The 23,405-nt window shown below is 36.9% G+C and overlaps 1 protein-coding gene across 4 annotated transcripts in view; it reads right to left on the bottom strand.

Annotated features, from left to right (window-relative positions):
- Positions 1–23,405, bottom strand: part of RNLS (renalase, FAD dependent amine oxidase) — a 247,445-nt gene that overhangs the window by 26,266 nt on the left and 197,774 nt on the right. The gene's annotated exons all lie outside the window — the stretch shown is intronic.

The raw sequence follows: 23,405 nt of genomic DNA, 5'->3' as shown, positions 1-23,405 counted from the left end.
ATTATTATTCATTTAAATCATGCAGAAGAGAAAGCTGAGGAAAAATAATAATAGATGTGAAGTATACGAAATAATATGAAAGTTGAAAGAGGAAAATATTAAAGTGTATAAGGTACTGCCGGGGCTGGCAAGCCTAATTCTGAAAATTCTTTAATTTGAGATTGTAAAGAGTAAGACCACTATCTCTTTGAGGTAGGTTTGTACAACTTTACACAGAAAAAAAGAGTTGAACAACATAAGCCACTTATTTGCTATGTGCTCACTTAAGCTCTTTATGTGTGTGTGTGTGTGTGTGTGTGTGTGCACGCATAAAATGAGAATAAGTTAGCTCCTTTTACATAGGTCTGTGGTGTGGATTAAATAACACAAAGCATGTGAAGTGCTCAGCACAGTTTCTGGCACAGAGTAAGTTCTTAATAAATGTAAGCTATGGGAACAGAAGCAATAAATCAGATATATACAAGGGAAAAGTTTCCCTGGCATTGCCCAAATGATAGCTGTGAGTTATATTTTGTAAAAGTACTTCATTTTTCCATTGCGCTCTGCTCAGAGAACTCTGGCTGATGAACTTTACAGCAAAATATCAGAGAACAGAGTCCCAAAATGCTGCGAATTTTTAAAGTGGAGTGCTTCCAAACATTTTTATATGTAAAAGGTGGGAGATCTGACTTCAGAAGCTGTGCAGTAAATGCAACAGTAAGGAAATTGTCCACCGTTTTCACCTCACAGTGGCTGGAACAACTTGAAAGAGAAAATAGATGGACCATCTCTTTGAACATTCAATGTTTAACCTGTCAGTGTAGACTTTACAGGTACCACACAGAGGGAAGGACCAAGGAGTGCCAAATCTCAAATTCTTTCACTGAATACCATCACAGTGAGAAACCTATTCATATTGCCTCAGGGAGTGTTATTTATGTTATCAGTTAATAAATTTGGGGAGGCTTGTCCACAGCAAGGGGTTGTCAAAGCCACCACTCTTTCATGAGGTACCCAATCTTCCCAGAGACAGAGAAAGCTACTGGGGAAGCATTCTGAAGCAGGAGAGTTGGAGTTAGGAGTTGACTTATCTATGGCAAGCTTCAAAGGAAAATGAATGCTAACTGCGTGCTAAGAATCAGGTTGCAGTGACCCAGCCATTTGTTCTAGAGAGAACTCGTAAAATGACTGAGAGTGGGGATGGTGCCTTGCCAGGTTTCTCCCATTTACATTAGCCATCCACTCCTAGGAGAGCAATAAAAAAGGAAATTTAAGACCCAAAATGAAACAGTTCTTGCATAACAATGACAGAAAAACCTGGCTACTTGTTTTTATTGGAATCAAACAACATTTTTTTTGGAGAATTTAGGTTAAAATTTGAATAGCTGCAACCTAAAACGATGAGTTTTAAGGGAAAGCTCCCCCAAACCCCAAATTAAAGGGTATTTTTAGAAGCTAAAGTCCAAAAATACAAACAGCCAACCAGAGTTTAAATGTGACCAAGGTTTGGAAATAGAGCTCTATAAAACGCCACAAATACGTTAATAGGATTCAGAGCATAAATTCAGTATAATCATTATTCCTTGGTCACTGAGAAGGTAATGATGTTACCTTTCTCTTTCTTTTCTTTATTCAGTTTAACAAGCATAGCACTTTGCTTTTGGCATTTTAAGTGTAAAGTTCATTAGTAAGTAGACAACATTTCTGTACATCAGGAGATCAACAGCTTTAGTCAGAAGAAAAGTATTTGGACCTTTGCATCCTACTAGCTCTGTGGTCCTGGACAACTAAATTTCTCAGGCTTCACTTTCTTCCATCAAGTGAAACGGAGTAAGGCTACTTATGTTATAAGGTGTCATGAGGATTAAATGAGTTAGGACACATAAAAGCCTTTCTTCAAATATAAAGTGCTACACAAACGTAAGGCATTCCTTGATAATGTTGTTTTGACCTCTACACTGTAGTAAGAGCAACTTTAGAAAGAGATAACAGAATTGACTTCTCTTAAAATATTAAGGTTAATTGTTATATTAATACCCCAGAAACAGTGGCAGATTATTCCTGGGTATAGACACAGCAGGCTTTTTGTTTTTTGGGTTTTTTTATTGAGAGAAAAGAGACATAGCCTAAAATTTACCATTTTAACCTATTTTAAGTTTTCTGGCATTAAGTACATTCACATTGTTCTGTAACCATCACTGCCATCCATCTCCAGAACTTTATCTTCCCAAACTCAAACTCCATACCCATTAAACACTGACCCCTCACTTCCCCCTTCCCCAGCCCCTAGCAACCACCATTTTTGCCTCTAAATTTGCCTACTCTACGTTCATTCTATTTCTTTCTCTGAATTTGACTACTGTATTGTAATCAAATTGTGAGTAATGCTGCTATGAACATAGATGTACAAATGTCTGAGTCCCTGCTTTCACTTTCCTGATGCCTTTTAACAATATGTTATGAACATCTTTACATCTAGAAATGCCTTTACCTTTAAAGTTTACTTTCTGCTTTATATTTGTTCCACTTTTTCAACATTTCTTTTTTTTAAATTTTTTTTTACTTTTGCCTTCTTTTTGATTAAACCATTTTTACCCCTTATTCCATTCTTCCTCTTTATTAGTTTGGAAGTTATATAGTTTATTTTTATTTTTAGTGATTACCCATAGATTTAACCACCCATATTCAAGTCAAAAGTTAATATCTTTATCCTTATCCTAAATAACATAAGAACCTAAGAATATTTCAGCTCTGATTTTATATGCTTTTGTTGTCCAAGATTTATTTCTTTAGTTTTGTTTAATACAGTCAATGTTTGTTTATTCACAGCTTCCTTTGTGGGTCTCACATCTTCTCTCCAGGGTCATTTTCTTTTTCCAAAAGTTTCTTCTTTTGAAGTTCCTTAATGAGGTTCTGTTGAAGGTAAGTTTTCTCAGTTTTTGTTTTTCTAAAAATGTCTTATTTCACCCTTATTCGTGAAAGATAGTTTTCCTTGGTATATAGTAATAGATTGAAAATATCTTCTCTCAGCATTTTAAAGAAATAATTCCAATCTAGGTTAGCTTTTATTAATGCTGTTAAGAAGGCAAGTCTTTTTTTTTTTTTGAGGAAGATTAGCTCTGAGCTAACATCTGCCACCAATCCTCGTATTTTTGCTGAGGAAGACTGGCCCTGAGCTAACATCCATGCCCATCTTGCTCAACTTTATATGTGGGATGCCTGCCACAACATGGTTTGCCAAGCGGTGCCATGTCCACACCCAGGATCCCAACCAGTGAACCTCGGGCCGCTGAGAAGAGGAACATGCACACTTAACCGCTGCTCCACCAGGCCAGCCCCAAGAAGTCAAGTCTTAATATGATAGTAGGTCCTTTGCAAGCAGTTTTCTTATATATCTGGATGCTTCAATTGTTTTCTCTTTGCCTTCGGCGTTCTGCAGTTTTGCTTGGATATCCTGAGCTTTGAGTTTCTTTTTGTTTACCTTCTTTGACTTCACTGGGTTTTCTGAATCTGAAGACTCATTTGTGTCATTAATTTTGGAAATCATTCAGCCAGTAGTTTCTTCTCATTTTTTCCATTCTGTTTTCATGGAATTCTAATTAGAGACATGGTACATATTCTCCTTCTATCTTCATGTGCCTTGATCTCTTTTTAATATTTTCCATTTCTGTCTCTCTATGCTAGATTCTATGTAATTTCTTCTAATTTATCTTTCATTTCACCATTCTCCCTACATCTGTGCTTATTCTGGTGTTCAATTTCTCCTTTGAACTTTGAGTTTAAGTTATTTTATTGTTCACTTGTGAAAATACTATTTTTCAAATCTGCATGATCAATTTTGATAGCTTCTTTCTCCCTGGTTATACTGACAGTACTCTCTTGTTTTTCTTTAAACATATTCAATATAGTATATTGTGTGTTTGGTTATTTCAAAATCTGTAGTCTTTGAGTTTGATTCTGCTTTTTGTTGTTTTGAATGGCTGTTGCTCATGATGTTGTGTTTCCTTGTGTGTTTTGTCATTTTCTTTTTTCTATTGTGAGCTGTGTTCCTAGGAATTTTATCTGAGAAATTCTTTAAGGTCTGAGTTTAAAGAGTGTTCCTTTGGAAATTTACTTTTGTTTCTGCCAGATGCCTTGGGGGCAACAATGCCCAGGACTACTTTAACTAAATTTTTAAAATATACTGGTGGAATGAATTCTGGCACCAAATCTGCCTGAGGGTGGATATGTGGTTTGGCATCTCAGGGAAGATATTTTATTTCTTTTTCATTTTTTCTACTCCAATTAAAGACAGAAAAGCATCCCCATTGTCTTCCTCTGCCAGATAAGATATATCAGATACAGAGAAGTTCTTTAATGCCATAAAAGTGTACGTGTCCATGCTAATAAACTTTAAATCTTAAAGAAACAAGGTGAGTTTTCTTGGAAAATAAGTTATCAAAATTAACTCAACATAAAAGATATCAGTATAAACCAAAATACACAAAAGAAATAAGAAACACAGTCAATACGTTAATTAAAAAAAAGAAAAAAGACTTAAGGACCTGGTTGCTTTACTTGTGATTTTTTACAAATTGTCAAGCTAGTATATATTCATTTTAGACACACACATCACATTTATACATTTAAACACACACACCAAACTATAGACCATTCTTTATTAAGATTAATAGGTATATATTTGCATATTAATAGGTACAATTAAGAAAAACATGATAACCTCAATATATATTTAAAAAGCATCCATTCATATTTAATATCAATTCATGGAAAAAAGATACAATATTAAAAAAGGTGACTTTCTCAAAATGACATAGAATATCTTTATTAAGCTGATGGTTTATATCATACTTCACAATGAAATAATATGGGTTAGCACAGTAAAATAAGCATAAACAAAGGGTGTTCAGTAATACCAATGGTATTTAACATTGCTCTGGTCAGTGCATTAAGATAAAAAATAGAAATAAGAACTATAATTATCAGGAAGAAGAAAAAATCATATGATTTAAAATAATAGTGAACCAATATAAAATCCATCAAATTAATTTAAAAAATGTATGATATTAAATTGATTACCTTATATACCAGCAATAACTAGTAAGAAAAATGTCTTAATTAGTTCTACAAGAGTTTTTTTGAATTTGACAAAATGATTCTAAAGGAAAAACTAAGGCAATGAGAATATTTAAATTTTTTTCTCAAAAAAATATCAGTGAGTGGAGACTTACTTTGCTTTATACTTAAAAATGCACTGTAAAGCCACAGCAATTAAAACAGTCTGGTACTGACTAACAATAATGGTCAATAAATCAGAATTGATCTCTCTGGAAAAAATCCTAAAATATATTAAGTATTTAGTATAGGATAAGAAAACTTAACAAAACAATGGAGGAAGAATGCATTTTTTATATTGTCCTAGAACATTGGATATATGGCCAAAATTAACTTAGAATATTACCCTTGCACTTCTGACCCAAATTTGTCACCATATCTGATTTCCTACTTCTGTCACTACATGAGATATATACATTCTTGATAACGCAGCAAGCTCAAACCCACTGGGATACCCTTATTCACATGCAAATACCTCAAAGACCTTTTCCATCTGATAAACTTCATTTTTGGCAGTATCTATCAAGGGGCAGAGATTGCGTTCCCTTAAGGCCAGTTCTAGATTCCTTCTCTGACAGGGAAGTAGAAGACTAAAGAAACTTAAGGAGTGACAGACACTACAGTTGCAGACCAAGGGCATCAAGAAATGGGTAAAATGTTTCTTTAATTACTGATTCAATCAAATGAGCATGTGGGTGTCTAGTGCAGTATTTGGTACCGTGAGAAACTGAGGCCGTTCAGAAGCTTACATCATAGTAGGGGAGATGACACGCAGACACAACAATTAGAGAACTGTTATCTACTAAATGGTATGGTATCAGCAGTGTGTGCACATGAAGTTCAGGAAACAGACAGATTCATGTGAATAGAGGAACTGGACAAGGAGTTGAGAGCCATACAGCTCGGGGGTGGTCAGTTCTCATGTCTCCTTCCTCCTGGCAGTGGAAATTGCTGGTAAGTTTCCCTCTCCTCACTCCGTGGGGAACTGGCTCAATTATCCTTGCCCTCTAGCCATGAAAGCTCTTATTACAATTTACTCTTTCAAATGGCTTCAGGGCCCAGCAGCAAATGTAATGGAGAGTAAGCCAATCACATCAGTAAGTCCAACAAAAAAATCTAACTCACCCTTGATGATGAAAGCATGGTAGGGAAAAGCAAAGGAAGAAGAGTAGGGAGGGGAAAGGGAGACTGAAATGGAAAGATACATGCTCCTGATGTCTCTCTCCCCTTCCTCGCTTTCCTAGCAGAGCCAACCCAAACAAGCATATAGTACTCTGCCATTTGGCATTCCAACTCATTGGCAGCATGTCTGCTGTTCTGTGTGTCTACCACTGGCCCAGAATCAGGAACTAGGCCTCACTGTTCAGAGGGACCACCTGCAGATTTTAGTTGCTTTTTAATAAACTTATGTCTTATGTATAGGTTACAGAGGCCAAAATTCATCTATGAGAGCCCTACTCATGTCCTGGGCAACTTCATTACCTCCAGCTTTATCTGCAGCAGTTACTTCTATAGTATTTACATTCATTAAACACAATTTTAGGGTTTTAACTGAAAAGTAAGGTTCTAGAAGTGTAAACTTCTGAAATGACAGCATGGGCCAGGCACAGAGAAAAGATGGTTTTAATCACAGCCCTCCCCTTTACTTATTTCATTTTTATCCTATCATCTTTGAGGAGAAATAGTTGTTTTATTTGCTTCCTTATTATTTACCTGGAGGTAGGGGACTGTACTAATTGATAATAGCAATTGCTTTAAATATCCAATTAAAATCATTGAAGAAGTTTGAATGAACAGCCTCATTTGGGAGATGTAAGAGAACAGTATCTAGAGAACTGACAGAAGAGGGTAATTGACCTGAAAAAGATTCAGAAAGAGAAATGAATGGGGAAATTGTATTCTTGTCAGCAACTAGATACCAAAATTACCTGACAAGCTCCTACTTCCCTTTTTAAAGGTAAAATATCTATTAAGAAGAAGGAAATGATAGGGTGAAACGAAACTCTTTTAAATGACAGGAAATACGACTCAAGTTTAAAAGTCTTTTTTTCCCTTCCTGTTGAAGGTAGTGTCTATCTCTTCCTAGGAAACTGTGATATACCACCTAAGATTTACAGGAAATCCTAGAGTGCTATTCTTTTTTACCCCCTAAGGAACAAAATATGCTTTATTTAGGATGAATGAATCAGATCCCTTTCTCCATCCTGACTGCACAGTCAGTTTTTGAGGGGCATCAGTTGAATTTGGATCTCATGTCAGAAATGTCCTCTCCTCACTCCTGGCTGTTTGACTTGAGGCCGATCATAGTGCTTCTCTGATTCCTTAGGTCCGTGTTGCCCACAGGGTGTCCCATGACATATTAATCGTGATTAGGCAAAACAACAACAACGAAATTCTTTGGACAAATATATTTTTGAAATGACTGTTTTAAATTAAATAGCTCTTCTCAGAGTACATGATTATGCAGTGGGATTGTTTAAAGGAAAGAGAGTGTGAAATTATTTTTGGTGTTTTAAAACTACTTTTACGTAAATTACAAAATTGTAGGGAAAAAAGGCTACTCAAAGTGTGAAAGGGTATACAGTGAAAAATAAAGAAAAGTATCACTTCTATCTTAGGTCTGACAGTCCCAGTCATCAGGGTAATGACTGTCAACAGTCTCCCAGGTATCCTTCCAGAAATTTTCTACACAGGAGCCTGAGCCCGCATACCTACTCTCCTCTTTAAAACGGAAATACAATCTTTCTCTAGCTATTGTTCTTTAACTTGCTTTTGTTCATTTAACATATCTTGGATAGCTTTCTGTCAGTTCATGAGGCCCTACTTAATTTAATAGCATGGAATTACCAGGGTTTCTTAGTCAGTCTGCCTTGGCCGGATATTTCATTTTTTCCAGTTTGCTGCTGTAACGAGTCATGCTGTAATGAGCACATTTATTTGCAGATCTTTGTTGCACTTATGTGACACTATCTCTAGAATAAATTCCTGGAAATAGAATTGCTGAGTCAGAGAGTAAGCACATTTAAAATTATTTCAGATATAGCTTAATAGTCCTCCAAAATTTCACTCCCCCCAAGAGCATACGAGAGCTCTGGTTTCTCCGTACTCTTACCAGTACTGGGTAATTTTGGCTAATCCGCTAGGTTAAAATGTACCTTATTTTATTTTTAGGTTTTAGTTAGCTACTTATGAGTTAGTTATGAGTAGTATTTTCAGATACAAACACAATTTGCATATTCTTTTCCAGTGATTTGCCTTTTTTTGGTCCTTCTGGCAACAACAGTGCCAACTTTAGGATCACTGTGTAGATTAAATCCATGTAGAGTGAGCAGTTCACGGTTTGGCACACAGTAAGTGCTAATCTAGTGTTATTTGGAAAACCTACCTATCAGGGCTGACTCCACGTCAGAGGATTAGAGTTACTGTGGCTTTATTGTTCTGTCACACTTACCTTCGACTTCACTGATGGGGAATCTAAAGTTCAGAAAATGGTGCAGCATGGAAGGAAAGTGCATTGCAGAATCACAGTATTTATATATTGGGTTTTAATTTTCTATTTACTTGTCTGTCTTCCCTCTAGACTGAAAGCTACCTGAACTATGGATCCTGTCTTGATTATTTTATATTTCTAATACCTACCTCAGTGTCTGGCACATGGTAAGAATCGATATGTGTTGAATACTTGCATGAACAGATGAATGAATGAAATAACAGTTCTGTTATTTGTCTGCATCTGGCAGGTATGGATGGGTAGAGCAAGCTTTCCTCCATCTATTGAATAAACAGGGTCAGCTCCACTGGACAAAGCAACAGCACATTTAGAATTTGACAGCACTGAATGCTCACAGCTGAACAATTATAGCTCTGGTTCCATATGTGACCCTAAGAAACTTCTCTGTCATTGAGTTGGAAGCACTAGCTTTTAAAAAAACTAACATACCTAATAGTCCTCTTCTTTTGTCTTTGACTTGTTTATTGTAGGCCTGTGAGTACTAATATATCTATGGATGCATGCATTTGCTATTTTAAATAGAGGCTAGGAAGGGAAGTTTTAAAACTGATACACATGGATGTTTGTAATCCTTGTTATCCCAGGCTACATATGCTTGGATTTCTTATGTTTAACAAGATATACAGACATCCTCTAAACAATTCTGTATAAGATAACCATTCTGATAGGCATTTAGTTAAATATAAACAAGTGTGTAAAACCCCACACGATGAGTTGAAAATAAAATGAGAATTCCCCTAAAGTTCATACTTCCAATTTCAGAAGATGTTTCCCCATAGCTCCACTATAAGCAAATGTATACAAATTCAGGAAATAATCTTCCAATAAACAATGGAAAATTATTCACAGAAGAGTGTGTTCTGCTTTCTCCAGCCAGCTGAGAAAGTAAATAATACTGACTAGTAAACTAAACTACTTGAATACTAAAGAACATATTGCCTATTTCCACAATACCTGTGAGTGCTGGCTGCTAGAGGCCTTGAGATGGGGTCAGGAGGGTGGAAACACGGGTTGGGCTAGGCCACTGGGGATAATTTTCTAGCCATTAGAGAGAAAATTACGCCCAAGTCCTGAGATTGGAATAGATGTAGGAATCAAGGCCTAGAGTCAAATCTTCAAAATAGATAAGGCTTCATAATAGACAAGGTGATCAGCAGAAAGGGATGACCTATATAGGAGTAAGGGATAACAGGCAGGTCTGAGCCTGGGGGCTGGGCAGGGAGTAATCCTAGCTCTAGGGAGAAAAAAATACACATTGCCTTCACAAATTCATTTTAATATTTCTTTTCCTACTTCATTGGCTTTGGATCTCATGAAGGGGCTCAAACCAAAATTGTGAAGACAAATGGTGAAGGTCTTCTGCCTGGCAATCTACTTAATAGATTCAAGAAACCCAGTATCCCTTAGAGAGAAGGCATGGTACAGTACAGTTAAATATGGATCTTGAGGCTAGTTATGAGGATGAGACAAGCAAATGTCTGTGTACTAGTCATCATTTGCTCAGCATCCACTGGCTCTTCTGTGGCAACAGTATCCAAATTTTGTTTGAGGGGATCAACCCTCCCCCACTTTCAGCCCTGATAAAGGTGACCTAGGTTAAACTAATCAGTTAATCCATTCCTCTGGTCACAGTGATTGGTTCAGAAATGGGTACGTAACTCAAGCCAGGTCAACCAGGTCAAGGAGATTCAGTTCTAGGGCTAGCGTTAAGCTTTTGGGGAAATGTGCTCTTTTTTGGCCACTCTTGGCACTGAAATGCTTGGTACTATGAATGAATCCAACACAGCAGAAGGTAGAGTCAAGAAATGGACAGAAATGAAGTCCTCATGATGCTGACTGAATCAATCCAGACACGCCTGCAGCTATACTCCTGTATTTTTCAGGAACAATACCAATAAATTCTCTTTTTCTGGCTTAGCTGTCCCTATCCTACATGTGTGAAGCATTTAGTACTATGTTTGGCAAATGTGTGCTTGTTCCTTTCTTTCTTCTCCTCTTCTCCTGGCTGTCCCTAATCTTACTTTACATCTCCAGTAATTAGATTTTACCAGTTTCTTCAGAAAGCTTGACCAAATAAATATGAGAAAAACTCCCTCTGGGCCTCAGTTTCTTCATACATAAGTAAAGGGGTTAGAAAAGACCATTCTCTTAAGACCCCTTTCAGCTTTAATTTTCTATGAGTCTATAAAATGGAGGTCCAGGTGGCAGTGACAATTTGAGAAGTAAAGCTTATGCTTTCCCTAGCCACTCCATGCTGTAACTAGAGTAGAAATTCATGGTTCTCAAAGGAGAGACTAAAACTAGTCATCCACAGGGCCAATGTGATGAAAACACTTCTCTTCATCTGAGCTTTCTAATTCTTGAGTTTCCTCTAGATTTTAGGGCTTTAACCTACATCCCACTTTTGAGCTTAAACACAATGAGCTAGTTTGTAGTATGGTGAGAAAAAGAACTACATTGTTTAAGAATGCCTTGGTCTAGTTTCAGCTCTGCTACTACCTAGAACAGTAGTTGACATACCATAGATACTCAATCCATGCGCTGAAATGGAAAAATAATTCACAGTGTCACAGCTTTTTGGAAAATCATGTATAACTAACAATAGTTAAATTAATATACCCAAGATTGAGAATATTTTGATTTTTAAAGAATATTAAGTTGGATTCAAGTATATTCTGAAAATAACATTACTCTTGGTTACACGTATTTTGATATATGTGATCTCAAGCATGAGAGAATGCTGGGCCTCTTGGAATTCCTAATAACTTGAGTAATCCTCATGAAGTGTGCCATGAGAGTGAACATCATTTGTCATGTGAGTGATGGTGGGAGAACTAGATTTCCAAGGTCCTTTCATTTCCAGGATTCTCAATGGTGGGCTGCTGGTGGCAGTGGCGGGAGTGGACTGCTGGGCCTGGTGGTAGAGGCATGTGCTGAGAATTTGGCTAACTCAAATCTGGGAAGGGGGTAAGGGGAGCAACTGAAATTTCAAATAACACATTTGATGTTATAATTTCATCTTTAGGAAATGAATTTTAAAAGCCACTGGTATTTTCAACATACAAATGGCAGAAAGTATAGGTTGGGGAAGAATATGAAAAAGAAGAGTTTAGTTTCCAGGTATCAATCAATCTCAATGTATTCTAGAGTGGGTGGTGGGGCAAGAGATAAGTCTTTGTGGGGATGTTTTATTAAGATCTTCAAGATAAAGAATTTTTAGACACAAAGTTCAGCTTGAAGTCATGGTTTTACTTAATTTCTCCAAGCTTTAGTTTCCTCACCTATATAATGGGGATAATCACATTTACCTCACAGAGTTTTTGTGAAGACGAAATGCAATAAAACATGCAAAACACTTAGCACAGTGCCTGGCTCAACAAAGATTATGGGTATGGAGTTTTAAAAGGTATACAGAAACATTGTTCTGGTTTTTCATTTTATTCCTTTTTACTTTTCAAACTCCTGACATAAGTTGTTCTAAATTTAGAAATATAGAAAACTTCTCTTTGCTCCTTTATAGAAATAAGCTGTAACAGAGGAAAAACATATCTTATTTGTAATTTGAGACATAATTAGCACACATAATTGAAGACATATGTATACATCGATGGAGCAAGAGGGAAGAGGAGGGTCACTCCAGGCTGTGAGGCAGACCCATGGTTTCCCCCAAACCCAGGTATACATTGTGCAAATCAAGTCTGAAGCCTCTTAAGTATTTCAACATTACCTAGGGTCTTAGATAATATTTCCCCTACCCCCAGTCTCAGGACTTGAGACGTTTTTGATTGTTCCAATCACATTTAACTACTGAATTGGAAATTCTGATTATTTTCAAAAAGTTCTGGCCTTTCCAGAGGAAGCAACTTCTTGAAGGCTTCCATTGTGGCAAACCAAGAAGACAAGATTTCCAGATTCCATGGCAAAGATAAATCCTTGCAGATCAACCGAATCCCTGTTACAAGGTGCCTCAGGAGGTTCTGTGCCAGCGAAGTTTCCCACTTGGCCAAGAACTCATGTTTGAGTCTATCCCTCTCCATCACTCCTTAGGGTCCTGCCATTATTTGCATGTGCAGAAAGCAGATCTGGTTTTGTGAGACAGATCTCTCCAGAGAAGTACCTTACAACAAGCTGTATAAATGAGGATAAACCACAGGAGACTGATTTCAAATTAGAGAATTGTTTCCACCTTCTTAGATGAAGCAGATATGGCCTCAGAGTTTTTTACCGTCCCTTTAAAAGAAGGGCAATTTTTATATTCCTGGAAGTATAACTCAAGGATTGCTAAAGATCCAACTAGGATTATTGACCAGATGAAAAGACAATGTTTCATGGAGATATGATACCTCAATTCCACAAACATTGCATGTACTTTATAATATATATCCTGAAAAATTCTGCAGAAATAAAGTACCAAGGAAAAAAGAGAATATCAGATTAAATGTTGTTGAAATTTTTCTTACAAGGAATTCTAACTTTCTATCATGCCGGAATGTGTTTTAATATTCCATGTCGAATGTAAGCACTAGGAGAGCTGTCTTATTCACCTGAATCTAGAATAAAGTCTGGCCCGTAATTGGAATGTAACAGATATTCATTGAATGTATGAATGATGAATAAATGTAGACATAAATAATTTGGGGAGCAAAGAGAACGTACATATATTCTTTTCCTTGTAAAGATCATTTCCCTATAGCCAATTTTTGGATTATGATCTTTTACTTCTAAAAAGAAATGTGCCACAGAATTCTTTTAAAATGACCCAAAACTTGTAGAATATATAGAAAAACCGTGGTCATAACATGAATTATTACAAAGTGAGGATTTTCTCTACTAAACGTTAAGTCTTTGTAGAAAAGTGTCTCAGGGAGGCATGAGAGTAAGACACTAATGATTACTACCAAGTGATAGATTACCATAAATGAGGTAAATTAAAATTTAAGAAAGCTTTTTTAAATTGGTAAAATATACCAATATATGGAGTTTATAGTACTGTCATATAGCTAATTTTGTTTAATATTAGGAAATACATTTGAACTATTTTTTACATTCTCTGGCAGAGATAGTTCATTCTCACCAAATATTCCATGTGCTCCCTGACAATTCCTGGCCTACTTGGCAGTTAAGCTGGAGCCATGTAACTAGTTTTGGTCTGTGGATTATGAGGGAAAGTGAAGGGTGTGACATCTAGTCCAAGGCTGTTAAAAGCTGTTTGCTTTCTCCATTTCTTTCTTACGTCCATTTTGGGCTGGCATTCCAGATGGCAGAGCTACAAGATGAACTAGAGTTGCCCAACCTGCATGCAACCTCATGGAAGCCACAATATGTCAACCGAGTGGCATGAACAGATGTATGTTTTAAGAAAACCAATCTGGCTATGGAAGAATGAACAGGAAAGGGGCAAGTACAGACAGGCCGGTCAAAATAAGATGGTGCCGTGGTTGTGACAGTGGTAATTAAGAGAAGTGAGTTCAGTGTCAAGTTTGGAAGCAAGATCAGTATGATTTGGTTACATATTGGACATTGGGGTAAAAGAGGAAGAAATCAAGGATGAGTCCTGATTTTTGGTTTATGCAGCTAGGAGATTGGTGGCTCCATTTTCAGAAACAGAGAAGATTGGAGAAGGAACAAATTCTGTACTGCTATTAAGTTTGATTATAGCATATATAGTTTTTTGTTTTTTTAAAGGGAGTAAAACAACTATGACAAGCATACTCTGAATTTTACTTGCTGTCCAGGGCTGGAACAATCTTCCCTCTATGTTCCTTGTATTAATTCCTTTAAAAATTCCATAGATTCTGCCCATTTAAAGAAAGGGGCCATGTTTAGTGGGACTGCATATATTTCAGGATCTGTTTGGGAGAAGTTTTTTCTTTGGCTAAGACTTCCCAAGTTCCATGAAAACATCTATTTATCCCGAGACACAAGGAGATTTTCAGCCTGTTGCAGCTTTTATTGGCACTGCCAAAAGGAAAAACGAAAGGGTTTCAATAGTCCTTTAATTAAACCCTACCCAGGTCCCTAGAGCAGAGGATTTGTCCTAACTCGCACTTGGTGTTCCAGGTCCTTGCTGGAGTTCCTCCACAGTCTGCAAGAAAGCCCTGGTTTCTATGATGATAGTCCACTCAAATGCTCCACTTTCCCAATACTCACCAGCAATAAGCAGCCATCTTTTATTATACATTGTTCTTTCGGCCTACTCAGCATCATGCCCTACATGAAATTTTGTGTGTTAAGTGGTATTATGATTGGACTCTTTTCCCACATTGGGCAAGGTTTTCCCCTTGAGCCAGCATACTGGTTTGCCTCTAAGAATATCACTTTATCGCTGTAGTTGCATAATTGGGTTCAGCTTTAGATTTGTAACTGTTCAAAAGGATTCTGTGAATGGATGAAATAAATCTCTGGGCTGGAAGATTTGACCTAAAGCTTTGCTCTAGTTCATTTGGTGCATTAAAGAGAAGTTTTTGCCTTGATATTATAAAATACTGAATTTGAAAGACTGAGACTAATCAGATGGTGAAGTTTTTATTTATGATTGTGTCAAAATATTTCTGGTCCTTTTCATAGAGGAAATTTACTGGGTTACTGTGGATGTTCTTATCTCCTTTACTAATAAGACCAGTGGAATTACTCTTCCTGTTATATTTCGACAGGAAAAAAAGAGACTGAATCTGGATATTTTGGCAAAAATTCTTAAATCAAAGGGACTATAATCTTTATGATATTGTTAGTTACTTATGAGAAACCCCTACTATGGAGATAGACAGTGGAAAAGGGAACAAACAGGCATTTTATTTTTAATAAAAAAGAGTGGATTAGGTTCAATTGAGCTCCAGGTTCTAAAATGTCTTTCCTGACTCTATTAAATAATGAAAGGATATATAACATCAATAATAAAGAATTCACTAGATATATGTATAATAGAAATCTAATTCAGTGAGGAAAACTATATTTTAAATTCAAGGATGCTTCATTTTTACAAACATGAATTTGGAATATTTTATACTGAAGAATTCCCCTAGTCCCACAGATCAGTTATAAATATTAATGGAATTTCAATAGATTCTTTTCAGATTCTAATGTTTAATATTCATTCATACTATGTAGGGAATTCTATGTCCTGTACAGTACACGTGGATTCTTCTCATTATCTAAATGAGCACATATATGAAGTCTGTAGGGGCAATGATCACTAAAAATAGCAGGGCCCACATATGATCTTAGAGGGCATATCAAAGCCTTTCAGCTCACTTAATAACAAGAGAGTCACTGGTAATAAACCAAAGGGCTCTTTAGGCTAAATTGACTCAATAATGTCACATCTGGGCAAAATGATGGATTGGTGAATCTGGACAGAGTTAAAAATGCTAACTGATATAAAGTATTTATGAAACACAATGAAGTGATTTCCTGGGGTGAGATTCTGCAGTCAGACTTCAAAACCTGCTCTTGAATTTGTCTCAGCCCTTTGATTTGCTGGGGACTTACTTCATAGTGTCTTACTCTTCTTAGATACACTGCAATATAAGTATTTTTGAATAATTCTGATTCAAAAAATGATTTGAGACTCCATAAAAAGAAGGAACTGCATCTAACTTAATGTCCTCTGAGCTTAACACCTTATTCAGGTAATGAGATATTGTTTGACCACGCTAATGTGTTAATATTTTTGACAAAAGATAATACAATTTAACTAAACTTGCACTATTGACATCTTCCTTCTCTCTTTCTCAAAATGAAAAAAGTTTATACACCTGATAGACTGAAACCACAAAATAATTTATGTGTGACAACAACTATAAAAACAGCATTCACTGTGTGCCTACTATATACTATCTCATTCAATTCATAACATTTCCGGGAGACATTATTAATCTTATACTTACAGTACAGGTAAGTGAAACTCAGAGAGATTAAGAAACTTACTCATGGTCACAGAGCTATTAGGTTGAATAACATGAAAATGCTAGTATTTGACCATTTTCAATCTACAAAGACAGCAATATAAATGGTTCAACCTAATTCTAAGTTTTGAGTTATAATTTGAAACTAGGTCCGTGTGATTGCAAAGTGCACTGCACCAAGCTGGATAATACTGGTTATTTTTGATCATCCATGATAATAAAAACCAAATCATGAATTATACAATAAAGAATTCATCACTCTCCAAGCTTGGGTTAATATGACGCATCATTAATGGCAAGGTTCCTATGCAAGATATCATTTCATTTTAATGCCATTGTGATATAGAAAAAGAGATAACTGCTAAACCGTGGCAGAGAAATGGCACACTTACAGGCTTATCACATATTTTCTAGGTTAAATATCTCAGCTGGAGCACAGTTGTTCTTTAACCAAGTATTAAAAAGAAATACCTTTCACAAAGAGAACAGTGGGATCCTTTGAAGTGCAACCTTGAAAATCAAGGTCTGGGTTACAAGATATCATTCAAAACAGATGTATATTCCCCAGAGACCACGGTAAAACTGTTACTGAGAATACTTCTACCTCTTTGCAAAGAGGGCTCAATAAGACTTCCAGGTCTTTCTGGCAATACGTCTGATACTATATAGTAAAGTATTCCCAATGTTCTAGGCATGGTAAAGAGCCTCCAAAAGGGCTTCTGACCATTCTAATTGCCAAGAACTCACATATGCTTTTCAAGCGCTTCCAGATTCAGCAATTAAATAGAGAGCGCATTCATTTTATATGACTTAAAGGGCAGTGGTAACAAATACCTAGTTTGTCTTAGGGATGAACAATTTGCTGAACAATTTGCTGACTAGCCATTACTTTTCCTTACCTGCCAAGTAGGTGACCAGTGGTGAAGTATTAATTGTTGGTGTTACTTCAGGACCAGGGAAGGGCATCTCAGAGGTGCAAAAAGGATGACTGGCTCAGCGAATATTTATTGAGCACCAAATACACACTCCTAATATGCCCTGATGTTAGTGTCTATCTCTCATTTTCAATCTTGCTTAAGATAAGAAGGATCCAGTGATAGATAACACATATGTTGGATAGTGGCATGCATTCCAGCTAAAGGAGGGAGCTTCTAATTCTGGAGAAAGCAGCAGACTCTGTGCATAGGGCATATCAATTCTTTAGCCCATGAAACATTTAGATTGATCTGAGGAGGAATTCTTGGCAATGAGAAAAATGGTGAAATCTTTTCTGAGGGAGCTCTAGGCAAAGGAAAGTTCCCACCTCTTTGGGATAGTGTTGTCATGGTCCCAGATAAAAATGGACGGGAACAAAGACTTGCCAAGCTCTCCTCCAGCTCAACAAGTCTTTGCTGTCTCCCAGGACCTGAGGCTCACAAGCTGTCTGAGAGTTACACAGTTTTACAAGACTGTTCTCAACTTGCAAAGGTTTTGAGATGCCTCCAGAATGATGAAAACCAGGCACTTGTCTGGGAAGCAGAGCAGAGCAGATCATTTTGAGCTCTGGCTTCCAACCCAGGGTGTTGACAGCTTCACTTCAGACTGCAGTAAGGACTTAACTTCAAGATCCTTCGAAACAGTTCAGTCCCATAACGAGAGCCTTTTCCTAATTTCCAGCTCTCTCAACAGATTGACGTGGCTGCAAGTATTATGGAAACAGCAAGTTGAGCTTGCTTTATTTGAGGTCCAGAGGATGAAGAGTTCAGTCTTGATTCAAAATAAGGGTCTCAAGCAGATGTGAGGCTTGCCATATAGTCAGCAGTCTCCACAATTTTGCGCAGGAACTAACCTGAAGAAACCGTAAAGTTCCTGTCTAATTTCACCCTAGATATTCCAGAAAGTGCGTGGAATATCTTGACTTACAAAACTCCCCAGTAAAAAGTAACTATGGACTTAAAGCACTTGCTCAATCCAGAACTATGCTGAGGCTGTAGTAATTGTGGGAGGGGGTCACAAAGTAAACCATACAGCGAACGAGTTACAAATCTACATAGTAATCCCTTGGGTCAAACCAGAGCCTCGAATCGTCTAGTTTTCTTCTTCCTCTTTCTCCTTCTCTGCTCCTTGCCCTCCTCATTGTCTCAGGATGTCTGAAATGTTCTCCTCAATTAGGCAAAGCAATTTAGTTCTCCTTGCTCCCACTCCCAAAGTGGCATCTAATCTTTTCTAGGTGCTCAATAAACAAAAGAACAATTCCTTCAAAGGGCTGTAATTATAAAAAGCAAAATTTAGATGTTATTACATTTAATACAGCATTTTATTCATTAGACAATAGCTACACACCTAGTTACATGGCCTTTGTTATCGGAGAGGTCAGAGAGACTGTGGCGATTCCCAGCTGTGTACCACTGCTGATTTTTCCCTCCTAGCTATACACTGGCTTTCCTCACCTCCTTACAAAGCCAACACAGGGTTTTTCCCTGTTGTTTCCTTTCTAAACTGGCAGCAGTGATGGCAGCCTCTGTCAGTTTTTCTGGTGCTCTCATTTATGGCCTGTAAATTTCAGATCCGCCTATTTATTCATCATAAACAGTCATTTCATTCTCATTTCCCTTCTTGTTCCCCACTAATAGAGGATAAAAACTACACTCAGTCACCAACGCATCTGGCTGTTGTGTTCTGGACCAATTCTTGGTCAACCCAAGGGCTTTTCTAAATCTCAGCCTGACACGCACAAGTATAGGCCAATACCACAAGTGAAAATACCACTCTCAGAGGGCAGGGCAAGCAGAACACAAAGGTGGAATGTTGACACAAAAAGAGTATTTAATGTTTAAGACTCATTTTTTAGTGTGGATGCTTTATAAATCTGTAATTTGGAATTGCTTATAGTTACAGAAATGCCAGGCAGCTTTGGACTCCAGACTTTCTTTACCCTTTTGCTCACTGCTTCTTGGGACTTCATGACTTATTTGTATCTATTGAACTTTTCAGCTGCCCCAGGATAAAGTTAAATAATAAGCCATACTAAAGTTTCTGATTTATTCATGGATTTAAATGTTTCATAGCCTCCATCTTTCATTTCTTTGCCTAAAGAAAGACTATTGGGGTCATGTTGACAAAAGGTCCTAAGTATTCTTTTAAAGGCTCATAATATTGTCATGAGGCAACATGACTCTCCTGGTTTTAATTATAGATGTAAGTTAATGCTCTCTATATTGTTTTTATTAGTGCATCCATTCATATTTAGGAGGACTCTTACTTGACTCCAAATCACTAGTCCAACAGAGCTTCAGGTAACTATCTCCTTCAGAATGTCTTATTTGAGTAGACTTCATGAAACTTTATGTTTCATGAGGATGGGGACTGTGGAATCCTCAGTTCCTAGCATGGTGCCTCACACACGAAGGTTCTCAATACATATTTGCAAATAACTGTTCAACTGAATAAATCAAGAATAGAAAACATGTAAATCAAATATTTGGGAATTCAATTTTTCTGAAAGAACTTCTATAAGATAAATTTTTTCCCAGTAATATACTCCATAAGATATTTTTAAAGTTTATTTTTGATGTTATATATTTAGCTGCTTTTCCACTTACCCTCCATCTCTGGCATTAACTTACTTGGCAAGTGGGAGGACAAGTGTTATCTGGGATGTAAATCTTTCCCATTGAGGATAGCTTGATAGAGAAACTAGAGGCTGAAAGGGATCTGTTGTTTGTTTTTACTTTGTGTGCAAATGTTCTCCTTACAAAATGGGCTGAATTATTTCATTTTCTAAAGAAAACTCATTTTCGTTTTTAGAAGTGGCAAATATTATGTAAAATAGGATTAGTTTATTTTACAATGTGTCTGTTAGTTGAAAAGACAACAAATAGATATTTGTTTTTATGTATACATATATACATATGTGTATACACACATATTTTATATAAGTACATTTATGCATCACACACACACGTATATATATTTTTTCTTCCTGAGAGAGCATCCTAAGATTTGCTATTACAATCATGTGATATCTTATGGCATCATAGTAATAATGAGACAGATATTTGTAATCAGTATTTGGTGTTTATTAAATTATCTTGACAGATTTATATGGACAGCATCAGTTACATAATTGACTTACAAATGACTATGTCTATTATACAAAAGACATAATATCATGAATTTTGTAACTGGTTACTGCTTGTTATTTTAAGATGATGACTGCTATTTTATCCGAGAGCTCTGTTTCTGGAGTTGATATTTTAAAACAAAAGCCTGAACTGGCAACCTGACAGCTTCTCATGATGACAGTTCTTTCCCTCTCCTTCTCCCTCCATCCCCCGCTTCCTTTTTTGTTCTGCTTATAAAATGTTACCTATCTGGACTGCATTTTCTGCAAGTTTAAGGGCAAATAATTCCACATCTATTTAAATCCTAAAGCAGACCATTTTGTGGTGTTAATTTCGTGGCTATCTGATTAATTGGAATAATCATGAGCTCCTTTAAGTGAACACAAGGTGACTGGATTTAAGGTCCCTGGTCCATCCCAATGATTTATAGGATTTCATATTATTTTCCTGTCTTTTATAAAGAGTTGATGTAATAAACATGTATGGAACATATATGGCATAACATTTCTGCATCTTTTGTGAAACGGCCATTAAAGGCATTATGTATTACATTAGTGTTTGTTACTTAAGAATCCTAACAATAAAGTCCTTGCAAGTAGAAATACCATGTGTGATGAAAAAGTTTGTTCATTTGTTTTCTTTTTGGATGAGTTGGATTGTTTCCTTTGATCAGATATTGAAAGCTATGTAATTATGGTCATCGGCCATCACAATTCTCAAGCTGCAGATTGTATTAATATTCCCAGATTGCTGCCTATTGGCTATTTTACTGATCATTAACGCTCTTCCAGATGGTGATCAGGAAAGGATGTTGAAATTCTGACCAATCGTTTTCAGGGTTACTTGTACATTTTATTTATTTAAGCCACGCTGACTCCCATCTTGGTAAAAGATGGTTGTGTTCACCTAAGTTAGGCTTTGATATTTATGCCCTTTGCTTTGAGGAATATAATATCCAAACTAAGGCTGGAATGTTTAATTATGAAAATAGACACCATAGATACAGACTTTATTTTGCTAAATGCCGTGCAAAGCTCTTTATATGTTTAAACCATTGCATCGTCAATAACCCTTTGGGGTTGGTATTATTTTACTCATCTTATTGATCAGGAAATAGACAGGTTAAGTAATTTACCCAATGTCACACAGCTAGGAAGTGGTAGAACTGAGTTGAATCTAGAAAGTTTGATTCCTGGCCAGTCTGACTCCAAATTTAAGATCTTGGGAGAGACCTCAGAGAACTTCTTAGGAAATAATAGAAAACATATATATTGGTCTTTCCCCCCAGTTCCTGGCACAGAGCTTCTAAAACCCTTGTAATTTCCTAAGTGATAGGAAGATTTTTTTGTTATAATCTTCGATCTTTAATTCTGGTTCCTGACACAGAGCTCCTAAATCCCTTGGAATTTCCTGGGTGAAAGGAGTGTCTTCGGTTCTAATGAGGCAACTCCTGGTGGGCTCCTGGATAGCTTCAGGATGGAGGCTGGTTACCAGAAAGACCAAATCATCATGAGAAGGGCTGGAGACTAAGTTAATGATCAATCATGCCTACGTGATGAAGCCTCCATAAAAATCCCAGTAGTAGGAGGTTTGGAGAGCTTCTGGGTTGGTAAACACATCCACATGCCTGGAGGGTGACATACTCCAACTCCACAGAGACAGAAGTTCTATGCTTGGGAACTTTCTGGACCTCACTCTATGTGCCTCTTCATCTATATCTTGTATCATACCCTTTATTATATAGTAAACCAGTAAATGTCAGTAAGTGTTTCCTTGAGTCCTTTGAGCCATTCTAGCAAATTATCAAACCCAAGGAGGAGTCAGAAGTACAGATGACCACCTGGGACTTTCAACTGGTGTCTAAAGTGGTGGCAGTCTTGTGGGACTGAACTATTAACCTGTAGCATCTTAATCTGACCCTATCTCCAGGAAGATAGTGTCAGAACTGAATTGTAGGACACCCAGCTGGTATTGCCAAATTGCTTCATGTGTGGAAAACCCACACATCTGGTGTCACTGAAGTCTTGTGAGTGAGTCTATTGTGAGTGAGGTAGTAGTGTGAGAGTAAAGGAGAAACACAGTTTTTTTCCTACACAGGAGGTAAATATATTTCACTTGTGGCACTATTCCCTATGCCCTCTGCACAACAGACATTGCTAACTGAATCCTTCTCTGCTGAGTCTAGACCTACCCTTGGAATCATTCTTAGTTTTTGCCCTAGGTGATGACTACCTTTGAATGATTTGCATTGGTGTTGAAATCTATTTATCATCCATGTAGGCCAAATCTGTTCCTTTCACAGAAGGATCTATGCTAAATGTTGTAGCAGAGACTGGCTAGATGTTCTTTAAACCCACTTTTTATTCTTCCTACATCCATGGGTAGACTACATTACCAGTTTCCCTTCCAAATATGGGTGGCCACATAACTGTTCTAACCAATAGAATGTGAGTACACCATTTCTAGGTCTAGCCCTAAAAGTATCCCACATGCTCTCCTCCGTTATCTTTCTTATCCACTGATTTGATGCCTATGAGCACAGTGACTCTGTGAGCCACCTGATGAAGTTGGCAGAGTCAAAAGATGGAAGGAGTCTGGTCTCTGGATCACCTCTTTGAAGAAAGCTAGCTACCAATCATAAACACCTGTTTGGGGTTTATGTGAGTAAGAAATAAAATTCTGTCATGTTCAGGCCATTAAAACTTTTGAGCATGTTCATTACAAAAACTAGTGTCACAAACAAGAGTCATGCAAAATCATATCACTAACATGCTCTAGAGCCAGAATTTGAAT

This window comes from Equus caballus, chromosome 1, assembly GCF_041296265.1.
Source record: "Equus caballus isolate H_3958 breed thoroughbred chromosome 1, TB-T2T, whole genome shotgun sequence".
Lineage (NCBI taxonomy): Eukaryota > Metazoa > Chordata > Mammalia > Perissodactyla > Equidae > Equus > Equus caballus.
This window is presented reverse-complemented; position numbering and strand designations above follow the sequence as displayed.